The sequence below is a fragment of the Dipodomys merriami genome, unplaced genomic scaffold (assembly GCF_024711535.1).
Source record: "Dipodomys merriami isolate MVZ:Mamm:240054 unplaced genomic scaffold, mDipMer1.0.p SCAF_11, whole genome shotgun sequence".
Lineage (NCBI taxonomy): Eukaryota > Metazoa > Chordata > Mammalia > Rodentia > Heteromyidae > Dipodomys > Dipodomys merriami.
The window spans coordinates 10,667,023-10,680,247 of NW_027202382.1; the positions used below are offsets into that span (position 1 = coordinate 10,667,023).

At 36.9% G+C, this 13,225-nt stretch overlaps 1 protein-coding gene across 4 annotated transcripts in view; it reads right to left on the reverse strand.

The window, feature by feature from the left end:
* Nucleotides 1-13,225, reverse strand: part of Lingo2 (leucine rich repeat and Ig domain containing 2) — a 1,109,212-nt gene that overhangs the window by 798,683 nt on the left and 297,304 nt on the right. The window lies entirely within an intron of this gene.

Consider the following 13,225-nt stretch of genomic DNA (forward strand, 5'->3'; position numbering starts at 1 on the left):
CCTAATTCTCCCTTAAAATCAGGAATTAAGATATTCTTTGCAATATAGGCAAATTGTGGGTGAGAGACTGAGAAACCCAGCTTACAATTGGACTGAAAGTCTCATTTAATATACTATTAAATAATAACCCTAATCTAGAGCGGCTAATTTTACATCTGAACAGCTGTAATATCCATTATTATAAGGGGCCTGTGCATTTACTAATTTTAGGCAAAAAAAAATCCTTGCAGAATATTTTTGCCAAGTATCATATGTGTTGCCTGGCAACCACAAAGAACAAATGCAAAGAAAGAGGTGATTTAATAAAGAACTCAGACACAATCAAAACCTTGTAAAATGAGCTAGATATCTGCATTATTCAGAACAAATAAATATTATTCCTTCAGCTGGTTATAAATATAAGAAATTAATAACATTGTGAATCAGCTATAATGGAATTATTAAAAGAGACAAAAACATGGACACTAATGAAAAGTAGCTAAAGAAGCATTGAAGAATTTTTTTTCTATACTACTATATAGTATGTTTGGCTATTAGATCCCAGGGCTCATTAATTTATGGCAACATTCTTTAGAAATTCATCTTTGGATATGTTGGGGAAGAGCAGAAAATCATATTTCACCTACCATGGTAACACAGGGAATGTTATGTTTGGGAATTTCACAGATTCATATGTTTGGTTGAAGAGCTCAAGCACATTAAAGATTTAGAAATTTATCACCAGCAGATAGCACTCAGAAAGAAGGAAAAGAAAAGTTGAACAGACTTCATATGTAGGATTATGGTTTTAAAATAAAGCACATTACACTCATTCTTTGTATTAGCAAATAAACTTTTGATCATAAAAGAATGCTATCTAAATGAGTAGGCAGAAAATGAAATTGATTGGTTGAGTAATGAGTGCTTTATGTAGTCCTGACACCACAGATATTTAGCATGTTGGGAACCATGCAACATTTACTTGTATGTTTCGAGGACTTTTTTTTCCCCTGGTTATTTAGGCCTCTTCGCCTGATATCTTCCTTGTCTTGGTACAGCTTTCTCTAACTGACAGAATGATGACCACTATCTTAGCCTAAGAGTTAGTTAAAATTTCAATACCACAGAAAAACTATTTCTTGTCTGTCCTTAAACATTGCTTGAAAAAAATCTCAAGGAAGCACTTGGACTTCCAAGATTGAAAGACCAGGCTTGAGTTAGAGACCTTATATACAATCAGTTGCTAAGGAGTTGGGTCAATGATTGGCTGCCTCCAATGGAACAGATTAATTGAGAAGGAAGAGAAGAATCCTTCAGGAAAATGGGAAAGCTTCAAGACAGACATACTGAGAAACAAAAAGGAACTTCTTGCCTTTTAGATTTCTGTTTCTTTGTTTGCCATTTTTATGTGACATTACAAATTGACAGTCAATCACTTTCTTCAGATTCCCATCTCCTTATCTTTATCATATTTTACTTCATCATCACTTCTTCTTTTTCAGTGTGAGCACTGGATTATTATTGCATTAGAGGGCCATGCACCAGATATTAGGTTCAGCCTGAGACACAAGTCCTTGAGAGAACAGGACATTTTAGGAGGTAATCCTCACATACTAAAACTTAAAAATAATGCCTCTTTCCAGATTAGGATTGAGCCCCAGTGGAGGTAAACCATCACTTCACCTCCTGTCTTTCAGACCTGCAGTTCATTAGGAGAATCCAAGTTAACACTCAGAATCGTAAGTGGCTCTTCTGAAGGCAAAGGTGGCCTTTCTAATGGAAAGGACCTAGGGAAATGTTGATAGGTAAGTAAAATAATTTTCCTTTGAAAGGATAGGAATTTAATTCACTTGGCATATTAATTTTTCCTACTAACAACATCAAGTCATTCTTCTATCCATTTATAAAGTTGCCTGCAGCCCCTGGGAAACTATGCTGTCAGTTTTCAAGCTCAAATCTTACAGAAATAAACTTCCTAATTTGCACTTTCAGTGGCAATAAAAAAAAGATAGGGCTCCTGCACACTTTCAGGTGAGAAGTATTAAACTTGAGAACATAAAAGTTGAAAACATATGTTCATTTTGAAGTGATTTTGTTTTCCTCAGATAAGCCTCACTTAGTCTTTAATTATTCACAATGAGAAAAGTTAAACTGTTATTATCCATTTAGATAAGTATATTAATGCTCCTTCTTTCTGAAAGCTGCAGGTTTCCAGTTGGGAGTTTATTATGGATGTTGTTTGTGGCACCAACAGAACACATTTTGAAAAATGCCAAATCACTCAAAATGACCAATTCAATGTCCTCAGCAACCTGCCCTGTCTTATTCAACAGGCCTATTCTCCTGTAGCAGGCTGTCCTCATGGAAGGTCTCTAACATTCTCTTTACACCCAGAGGATTTATTTTTTAAAAAAATCACTATGTAGCATTTGTTTTGGTACATTGGTATATTCTACTATTATTGCACATTTCCAAATTCTTAATTGTTGATCATTATTCCTGTAAGTTTCTTTGCCTTCCTAATTGTCAGAGGTTTCCTTGAGATCATGTCCACTCATTCTGGAGCCTGGTATGTATCTACCACAGGTGCCATGCTAAAACATTTATTGTGTTTGTTTTCTGTATTCTTCACTCAACTATCAGTTTGTTGAAAGAAAGGTTTTATTCATCAGTTGTGTACTTCTACCATAAATGAATATTAGAAACTCATTAAAACACATTGCTTCAGAAGTTCTTAAACCCTTAATTCCTCATTTTTCTCTCCTATACTATCAGAACATTAACTCACATCTCACAGGGATGTTTACTAGGTTAAATGACAAAATATATTATATGAATAATATTATAAATCAGTTAATTTTTAGTGAAGTGGGGAAATCACAATGGCAATATCAAAGCAAATAGTTCACGTTAGGTGAAATGAACCCCAAGATAAGGATTCAAATGTTTTTTCTTTCATGCAATTGTTTCTAACATATTTATAAGATGATTTCTTTGTTGCTTTGTATGTCCCTCCCCCATGGTATAACCCCTGCTTTCACTGTATTTGATGTTGGTATAATTTGGGGAGGGGAAGGGAAAAAACAAATCATTTAAATAGGGATACAGGTGGACCCATTGCAACAATGAGATGTACAAGTCATTATGTCGAAAAACAAACTTTACAACTTTGGCCTGGGTGGGGGTGGGGATGGGAGATGAGAAGGGATGGGAAGGGAAAACAAAGGAGGAGGCAACAATGCTTGATAAGAAATGTACTCATTATCTTGCCCATGTAATTGTAACCCCTCTATACGGTATTTTCACAATAAGAAAAAAAAGGAATACATTATATAATTTTTGGCATTCTGTTTGCAGAGAAGAGAAAAACAAAGTAAACAGAACTGACGTATCTTATCCATTGTCTGTAGCAGGTCTAAGTTCTATTGAGAGTGAAAACCTTCAAGGCAAAGGCAAAAGAACACAACCTTCCAACTGGAATGAAGTCATCTTACTTAGCAGGTCCTTGCAGCAATGTCATCAATACCCAGTATGAAAATCAGAATACATACTAAGGAGAAGAAATATAAGGAAAATGGGGGAGAGAAGAGTGGGCAGGGAACGTAAAATGCACTGCCTTAGGCCTGACTATTGAATCAGGGCCATAAAGTCACTCCCAAGGCTACAGCTTCTGTGGGAGAAACTGCAATTGTTTTAACAATTTCTATTGGGATTACATATTACATTTATTTTCTCTTCTGCTCTTGATAAAGAAGGGGGAGAGCATATCTATGTAAATTGTTTATCCACACCTAGTTGTACTCATCCCTACAATCCATTACCCTTTACATCAAAGGGTCCCCTTATGTCTTCAATAAATTAATTCTGGTTTATGGAACAATTTTTAGTTACTTAGGTATAGGGATTACATTGAATTTAATTTATCATTTTTTAATTTAATGGATACCCAATGAAAATTAAGATTGAATCTTATTAGTCAAAAGTGGGAACTAGGACGTTATATTGTATCAACATGAGTTTTGACTGGAAATTCTAGAATATTAGAATATGATGGCTCTGGATGCGCTGATGAATAAGTGGGAAAGAGGACTAGGGACAGATCTGTTGAAGGCGCTGGGTACCACACTGAGAAAGGCAATTATGGACTCTTAACTACAAGATATGAAACAAGAGGGTTTTTTTGGTTGTTGTTGTTGTTGTTGTTTTGTGTGCATATTGCATGCAGTTATTTCTTTTTCCTTTTGTTTTATTTTTCCTTTGGTTTGCCCCTTGTTGTCACTTTTTTTTTTTTTAAATTTCAGTGCCCTTTGTCTTTTATATAAGTTATCTGATTTGGGGATGGGATGTGGAATCATAGAAATGGTGAGACAAAGGACAAAGGGAGAGCCAATGCAATAGGATGACTCAAAAGACACTAGGTTGGAAATGAACTTTACAACTTGGGGGAGAGGAGAGTCAAGGGGAAGGGAAAGCAGGAAAAAATGAAGGAGGAGTAACAATGTTTGACAAGAATTGTACCCATTTCCTTCCTTCCTTATGTAACTGTAACCTCTCTGCATATCACCTTTACAATTAAAAAAAAAGAAATTAAAAAAAAAAAAGAAATTTTCAACAGGAAAAAGAACATGATGTAAATGACATGAGAAAATTTAGGCCAACTGAAAACCATGTTCCAAATATCCATTGTGAGTTGAGCATACTGACCATAATATTAGCACCTGGTAGGCTGAAACAGAAGAGTCAAGAGTTTGAGGCTAGCCTGGCCTATACATTGAGACCATAAAATACAAACAAAACAAACACTAACAACAACAAATAACACCCAAACAAATGGTTAAATCTATATTTTCAGTAGAGATGCAAATAACAATAGCTGGGAAAAAATTACTCAAGCCTCAAAGTTAGAAAAATGAAAAAGTTTTCATCATTCAGCTCATTATAGATGATGATTTTAGAAATAAAGACAGACCACTTTAAAAATAATTTTCAAAAAAAGCTAGCAAATGTAGTTGGCAAATCTCAACCAAAAAAAATGTAATAGATATCTCATTCTAGATGCAGTTGAAAAATAGCAGTTGTAGGGCCATTGTTAAGGCACAGAGTGGGCACAGAAAATTGGAAGCCTACCCAGTTTTCACTCTGAGAAGCAGTGGGGGTCTTGGCTAATAGAGCTGTGACTATTCAGTGAAGACCAATAATCAGTTTACCACAAAAATAGCAGCAGTCACAGCTTCAAGGGATCTATAGGCTTGCCAGGAAGGGTACCCCATACCCACACACATTCTTGGTAAGGGGGTGGAGGAAACACCATCTTCACAAATGAGCCTTCAAGGCTTTCTTTTTGATGGCTCTGACATGCAAAGTATTAACAAAGCACAGCTCCCTCCACTGCTGCTTTCGCAGCCAGTATTTTAATATACCCAGAAAACCTGAGGAAGCTGTTCCTATCTAACTTAAATACAAGCAGGCAATAAATGCTTTACATCCATTGTAGAAATGAATAAACAAATTCCCCCAAACACGCTAGCTACCCAGCGATAGGGAGCCCTGTGGTTCACAATGACACCACACAGAGACAAACCAGGAGCACTGATTAGGGGCACACCTTAGAGAGGCTTCCAGTGAATTCTTGTTAGACTCAGACAAAACACTCCAGCTCCTATGGAGATCTGCTGAAAACTGTGTTTTATTATTCCCTGGGACTTTCAGTTCTGAGAGGTACGGAATAAAGGACTGCACAGAAGCTGAGATGAAAGATTATAAGAAAAAAAATCAGGAAGGAGGGTAACAATAATATTCCTCCCGGTGGAATGCCCATTCTTAACAACAAAGGCCCAGAGCAGAGTCCTTAGGATTTATTCATTCTGAGCAGAACAGTTCTTAAATAAATAAATAATTAAAGAGTAGTTGATAACCCCAACTTTGGAATCAGATGTCTCCAGCTGTCCCTCCAACTGACCTACCTCAATATAACATCGAAGCAAAACATGGTGAACAAATACTCAGGACAGACTAATAAGCATTCCCTGGAGTTGGGGCACAGTGTGCCTCGTGCTGATATTTCCGTGGTAGATTGCAGAACTGGGTAAAGTGCCTTTGGCAGGCTATCCAAACAGTGAGAAGTTTGTGCAGGGCATACAAAATATTGGGGAGCAGAACATGGGATAGCATGCCCACTTCTGTCCTATAGCCTCCTGAATCCCTTAGTTCCATAGGAAGAAGCAAGGAGGGAAGGACAAAAGAGCAGTCTAGGATCACCTGAGTGGCTCCTGGCCAGTCCAGGTAATATCCTCAGTCATGTAATCAAAATATAAAGTCCATCTTCAACAGAGGTTACAAGAAGGAGACAGAACTCAAACTAGCCTAAGATATTTCAGAAGAAGTGATGTGAACAGCCTCTTTCTCTTCTTTTATCCCATGGCCCTATGCCCACCAAGTCTAACAAAGCCTGACTCAGAAAAAGAAAGAGGAGCAGAATCACAAGTCAAACCTGATGAATCAAATTCCTCCTTCCCTAGTTCTAGTCTAAGAAAATGATTAAAAGGGAGGCAAAAGGGCAGACCTTTCCTTCTTCTCATTCACTAAAAGTCACTCAAGATAAAAAGCGTGGCCATCACTGTAGGAACTAGACTTCCGTGATGTCATTCTACATGTTAGACTAGGCATGGGTTTTGAAGAAACCAGATATGTTTAAAAAAAAGTTAAAAAAATAATCCAATATTACTATTGGATATAGAAAAAGAACAAGAGCATCATTCAAAGTAATACTTGAATTGAAAAAAAAACCTTTCATACTGTTAACATATTTCAGACCACTTAATGAACCTGTTGCTGTATAAATAAGCTGAACTGTAACAATGATGAGATGACCACTGTATTATGCTTACTTGATAATCAAAGAAAAAGTAAATTGAGACTCAGAAAGGTAGGTTGCTCAGAGTTCAGTTATTCAGCTGGGATTTGAAAAGAGTTCCATGAAGCCTATAAACAAAACAAAACAAAAATTTGTTTATTCCCTTTCCCACATCATCTTATTTTCCCAGGCTTTTAAATGAAATAGAAGAATTTCAAGTTCAGAAAGGCTAAGTGTGTGCCAAATGCCATCAGTAGAGAAATAAAAAAAATATTAACAGAGCAACATTATGAAGTGTAATAGTGAGCAACTAAAGAAGGATGCAGACAGAAGGAGTGTGGGAGAGACAGCAGCATGAAGCAGGTCAATCTTGTAAAAGAAAAAAAGAAAGATGAACACAGAATTCTGGTAGTGATTGCAAAGGCTCAGGATTTGCAGTGGGTCTCTGTTAGGTAGCATTTTCCCCAAAGATACTACACTAATCTGTCTAGACATGTAGCTCTTGTAGGACTTTGTTACTCCCTAGAAGACAGTAACCCCTGCCCTGAAACTTGGTGGCCTTTATGACTCTAACCAACAGAGGATGGTAGAATGAAATTATGTCAAGAAGATGCAATGCACTCTGGAACACCTGTTTCTGGAGCCCATTCACACCATGTGCTATGGGAAAGCCTATGGAGCTCTGGAGAGGCCAAGGTAGAGAGGAACTGAAGACCCATGGGAAAACACTGGGCAGTGACAGCACCGAATTGCCAAACATCTGGATGACTCATCTTGTAAATTGGTTCTCAGTGTGCAAGATGAAACTTAAAACCTTTAAATGTCTTCATTTTCTTGCTAGCAAAGCCCCTTTAAAATAATGTATTGTTATGTTCAGCCACATACAAGCTTAGACCAAAATGCTGTGTGTGTGTGTGTGTGTGTGTGTGTGTGTGTGTGTGTGTGTGTGTGTGTGTGTGTGTGTGTGTGTGTGTGTGTGTGTGTGTGTTTCAGTGACTGGTTCTTCATTATTAAGCTTCATTATTATTTGTGGTATACACAAAGATAGCAAAAAAAAAAAAACCCCTATAAATCCAAACCAAACTAATCCAGTAAAAAATGAGCTATTAAAATTGTATGTCATTTCATATCTCTAGTATCGGTATGGCAAATAAGTTTCAGTGTTCAGAAAACTATGGTTTATTACACAGTGCCTGCCTAGCAGCAATATGGTGACAAAGACGAGGTGGCAGTATCCAGGCTCTGCAGTAAAGATGGGGCAAGGCCTGATGATGCCTTTTCCTGGATACTCTGTATTAAGTACACATGGTATGGCTAATTCATTTATTTCCCAGCCATCTGTTAAATGGGATTAACTGCCACATTGCATTGTGGTTGCTATTGCAAGGTTCAGCATGCAAACAAACACAAAATACCTCTCCTGCTCTGTATCAAGTATTTATCATGAATGAAGAAAGGATCTAAATTCTCAATATGAACTAATTTGGGTGGTTGAGAAGAAAAAAAAACTGGTGAAAATGAGGGAAGGGATGATACTATTCAAAAGAAATGTACTCAACACCCAACTTAATTGTAACCCCTCTGTACATCATCACATTCATAATAAAAGAAGATTAACTAATGGTGGCATGACCTTATAAAAAGCACTTGAACTGTCTTCCTCTTTTGTAACCAAAGAAAACAAAATTTCCTTAATGGATTAGGACACAACACATAAGAATATGCTTTGTATATGGTGACAATCACATGTATATTAAATTGTTAAAATATATGGAATGCAGGCACAGCCAGTTCAGGATACCTCAAACTGTAAGTCTAATTTCTTTCCATTCCCTCACTCATTAGATCTAACATCACAACTGCTATTTGTTTGATTCTTCATCAGAAAGCAAAATTTTCTCTCACCACTTTTTTTTTTAAACCACCAATGCCTCCACAGTTTCCTTCTTGCTATCTAGTATGTACATTGACATTGCTGTTAAAATGGGTAGCTTGATTTTGGCAAATGTGTGTGTTTAGTATGGAAATAGGAAGGCTTAAATTGGTGGAGAATTGGATATAAACCATCCTAGGGACTAGAAAGGACAGGAAAACAAATCAAATGTCCAGATAGATTGCTGAACTCTAGAAAGGCAGCAGTAATTAGAAATCAATAAGTTGGGAATTCAGGTGAGATTCTGGGCCAGCAGGAGTAAAATTATAGAGACTAAATAGACAGGCAAAGGGTACAGGTCAGAGAAAAAAAATCAAGATTATCTCTACTAAACCTTTACTGACATCAAGAACTTCCATCTGTCCACGAGAGATTGCTATTCTGAGTTTCCTATTAGAGACACTCATTTGCATCTGCTTTTTTTGTTGTACAGTTTCCATGTATGCCTCCTTCTTGCAATTTACACCTGTGTTGTCAAAAATTTCAAAGTCACCTGTCAACATTAATGGCCCTGTGAAGCAAAACAGACCTGTTCTCTCATTCCCAGATATCCTGGCAATTGGTGCAAGCCTCAGGCCCTTTGTCCTTCCTGTCTTCTAACTTCCCTTGTGGAAATTGTCACCATGGTTGAAGAACCCCCTCATTTGGCCCTCATGGCGAAGTAGTTCCCTCTCTTCTCCTCACAGCCCTTATAGCACTACACATTTGGAAAGCATCACGTATCAACCTGCCAAATAACTCTGACAAATGCAGATGCCTGTTTTCATCATCCAGGAACATAAATACTTTCTCAAAGACTGTCAAGAATGGTTTGCATCCTTCAAATCTTTCACCCTCTTATTTCATCTAGAGTGGGAATCTCTTAATCATTTTCAGTAACTATAATTATATTTAACAGCACAATTATTTTATTAGACCTTTTGCTGTAAATTGATTCTATTGGACTTAGTAAACATTAATTAATAGCAAATAAAATATAAAATGAAAGAACACATTAATTTTCTTACACAGAAATACACCAAATGAATTATTTCTTTAATAATAAAACAAGCATCACACCTAAAAGGGTATTGCTACAATGGAGTAGGCTAGATTTAAAAATGTCTTTTTCCCCTTACTTGGATGATTTTGAGGTACAATTTTATAAGCACCAATTTTCCCATGCACAGAATATTTCTTATCACCTATTCTATCACTTACACAAAATTAACCTTTTTTTTTGGTTTTGCAATGCCAATTTTTTTCAAAGGAAAAAAACTGCAATTGAATAGACATTGTTTCATGAAAAGTGTAAAAGTTTTAGTGAATTCAATACTGAAAATTACATTAATAAAAGATAATGCACAGAGATATATTTTACCCAATGGTTGCATTTAAGTATATACTGTAGAAGAGTTGAGCTCCTGAGTGGGTAAAGGAGAATAAAAGTGATGTAGTTCTCTAAGGCAGAGGGAAGAGAAAAAAATCTAGTGGCAAAAAATTCATATGTTCAAAGGAACTGAGGAAAATTATTTTCTTTCTATCATCTAGTTTATTATTGCCAATCTAGTCTGCATTCGTGTGTGTGTGTGTGTGTGTGTGTGTGTGTGTGTGTGTGTGTGTGTGTGTGCGTGTGTGTCTGTGTCTGTGTCTGTATTAGCTCAAGGCCTTACTCTCTCAGCTTTCTTTATCTCAGTGCTCCATCAATTGAACCATGTCTCCAGTCCGGTATTTTGCTAGTTAGAGTTAAGAGGCTCACAGGTTTTGCTACGTGGGCTGGCTTTGAACCATAAGCTTCCAGATCTCAGTCTCCTGAGTAGCTCAGATTAAAGGCAGGAGCCATTGGTGTCCTTCTCAGCCTCTATTACCTGATCTATTTAATGACTTGACTTCTCAAGTTTACCAAGGTAATCAATTCATCCTACATAATCTTGACTTCTTATCTTCCAGATGACTAGTGAAAATGTACAATTGGGTAGCTTGAGATTTTCAACATGGGTTGGGTGTGATATTACACATCTGTAATCCCAGCAGTTGATATTAAGCTTGAGCCACATAGCATGACATTGTCCAAAACAAAAACAAACAAACAAAGCCCCAACAACAAATAAAAGCATAGTCCTTAAAAATGATAAATAGAATGCCAGAGGTACCCAGGAAGATGGTGGGGGAAAAAATCTGTCAGAATATAGTGACATATTGTGACCATACAACCATTTCCTCCAGAAACGTGTAATCATATAGAGGAAGTTGTATAAGGAACTAGAATTAACTTGGAGTCACTAAAGTTAAGTTACCAGAAATTGCCTTTTCTCTGTATAATTGAAACATGCAACTTGATGCCCTTCACAACACAAACACACTGTATGCCAATGCCATTTCCTATCATGTATCTAGCACAAATGTCTTGATATTATTTTGTGATATGCCATGGCACAAATCTGAAGGCCTGAATGGGGTTTAGCTTTGGATAAGCAATATTGAGAAAGAGAAGGGGGAGAGGGAGGGGGGGGAGAGAAAGTGGGGGGGAGAGAGAGAGAGAGAGAGCGAGCAAGAGCCCCAATGGCATGAAGTTAAAATGGAAACTGAAGTATCAAAAAGACACAAACCAATCAGAACAAATCCAAGCTCTGAACAGCCTCCATGTCAAGCCCAGTGTGTATTAGCCCACTGATAAACCAGGAGTCATTTATTTTTATTTTCCCCAGTTCCGCCATCATCATCATCATCATCATCATCATCATCATCATCATCATCATCATCATCATCATCATCATCATCTTATTGGCTATTACACTGACAGTTACTGTGATATAATCAAGAGGATTTAAAAAAAGTCTTATACCTTTTCCTGTAAGAAAAGAAAATCTATAAAGCTGTTGTGAAAAATTTCTTGATCACAAAATTGGTCGAATTATGATTTGGCTGTGTGAGCTGTTGGAACAGTCCATGCAGAATTTGAACATAAGCAGGCAGTATATGATAAAGTGGATGGTGTGAGACATTCCTTTACAGGGGATTGTTTTTAGAATGCAGGCATGTGTGTGTGATATAACTAAAAAACAAAGAAAATACATCTATATGTGCATTAATGAAGGCAAATGTTATATTTTCATACATATCAAGTAATTTTAACCCTTTACGGGCTATTTTGAAGCTTGATTTGATGGAATCAATCATGGACTGATACTCATTTTGTTAGGCTTTGACTTAGTCTTTCTAAAGAATTACACTATTTCCATTCTCCATAGATTCTATTATACTTCAGTTAATTCCTTTATAACGGCTTGGGTGCCATCCAATGTGCTTACTTCTAGATACATAGGCACATTCTGTGTTTCTTGTGTCTGGCTTACTTCATTTAACATAATCCTCTCCAAGTCTTTCCATTTCCGTATGATTGGTTCAATGACATTCTTTCTGATGAATGAGCAAAATTCTATTGCTTATATATACCATATTTTCTTGATCCATTCATCCATTGAGGGACATCTGGGCTAGTAAATGGGTACTTGCAAGGGGAAGGGGCCAACAGGAAAGGGGCAGAGGGAAATGAGTAGAATGCAGACAAGGATGTATTGTATTTGCCACAGAACTGAAAACAATAAGGGAAGGGGTGGGTGACTGAGAGGTGAAGGTGTTGAAGAGAAAACACATATCATGATGCGTTAAAAAATTCAATATAAAACCTAAAAATTAGGGAAAGGGAGGTAAGGGATAGGGTGCACAGGTGGGTGAGAATGTTAAAAGGGGTGACCTTGATCAAGAGGCACTGTATTCACAAACAGCCCTGTTCAATGGTAGCTCCTTTGAGCAACTACCTAAAGGGAATTAAAATATATTTTTAAAAAATTGAAAAAATCTCTTTGGAAAAATTACAGGCTATAATGTAAGGCACTGCAGAAGGAAATATATGTAAAAATTCATTTTCAGAGCATTAAAAATACAATGATGATCTAGCAGTGATAGGGCAAAAGCTTTTAGACATTATAACACTATAACTTGTGATATCTGTTAGTTTTAATCTTACAAGTCCCAAGTCCTACTGGGGTATGTTGCTTAAATTTGTAATTAGGGGGGACATTGTATTTTAGGTGTGGATTACCTTTTGGTCAGAGGATAAGGTACTGTTTTTCTATCTTTGTTCTGGACTTTGATTTGATTAGTCATATTCCAGGAATTGGAGACTAAGGTCATCTAATCTTTAGCAGATGGTTATTAGGTAAGAAACAACGTAGAGAAAGACATAGAAGAGAACAAAGAGTTCTGCAATCTCGCCAGTCTGTTTTCTAGTAATAAGATGGAATTATTGGCATGGGCCAAGGATGGTGCTCAGTACTTGTATCTCTACATGTACTGACTTGCAGGATTTTTTTCTCTCTCTTCCTCTTCAGATTTCCCTCTCACTTTTCCATGCCTCCAAAGGCTTATGTACAGAAGCACCTCAGAAAGCAGTATCACTGGAGCATTTTAGCAGTTGA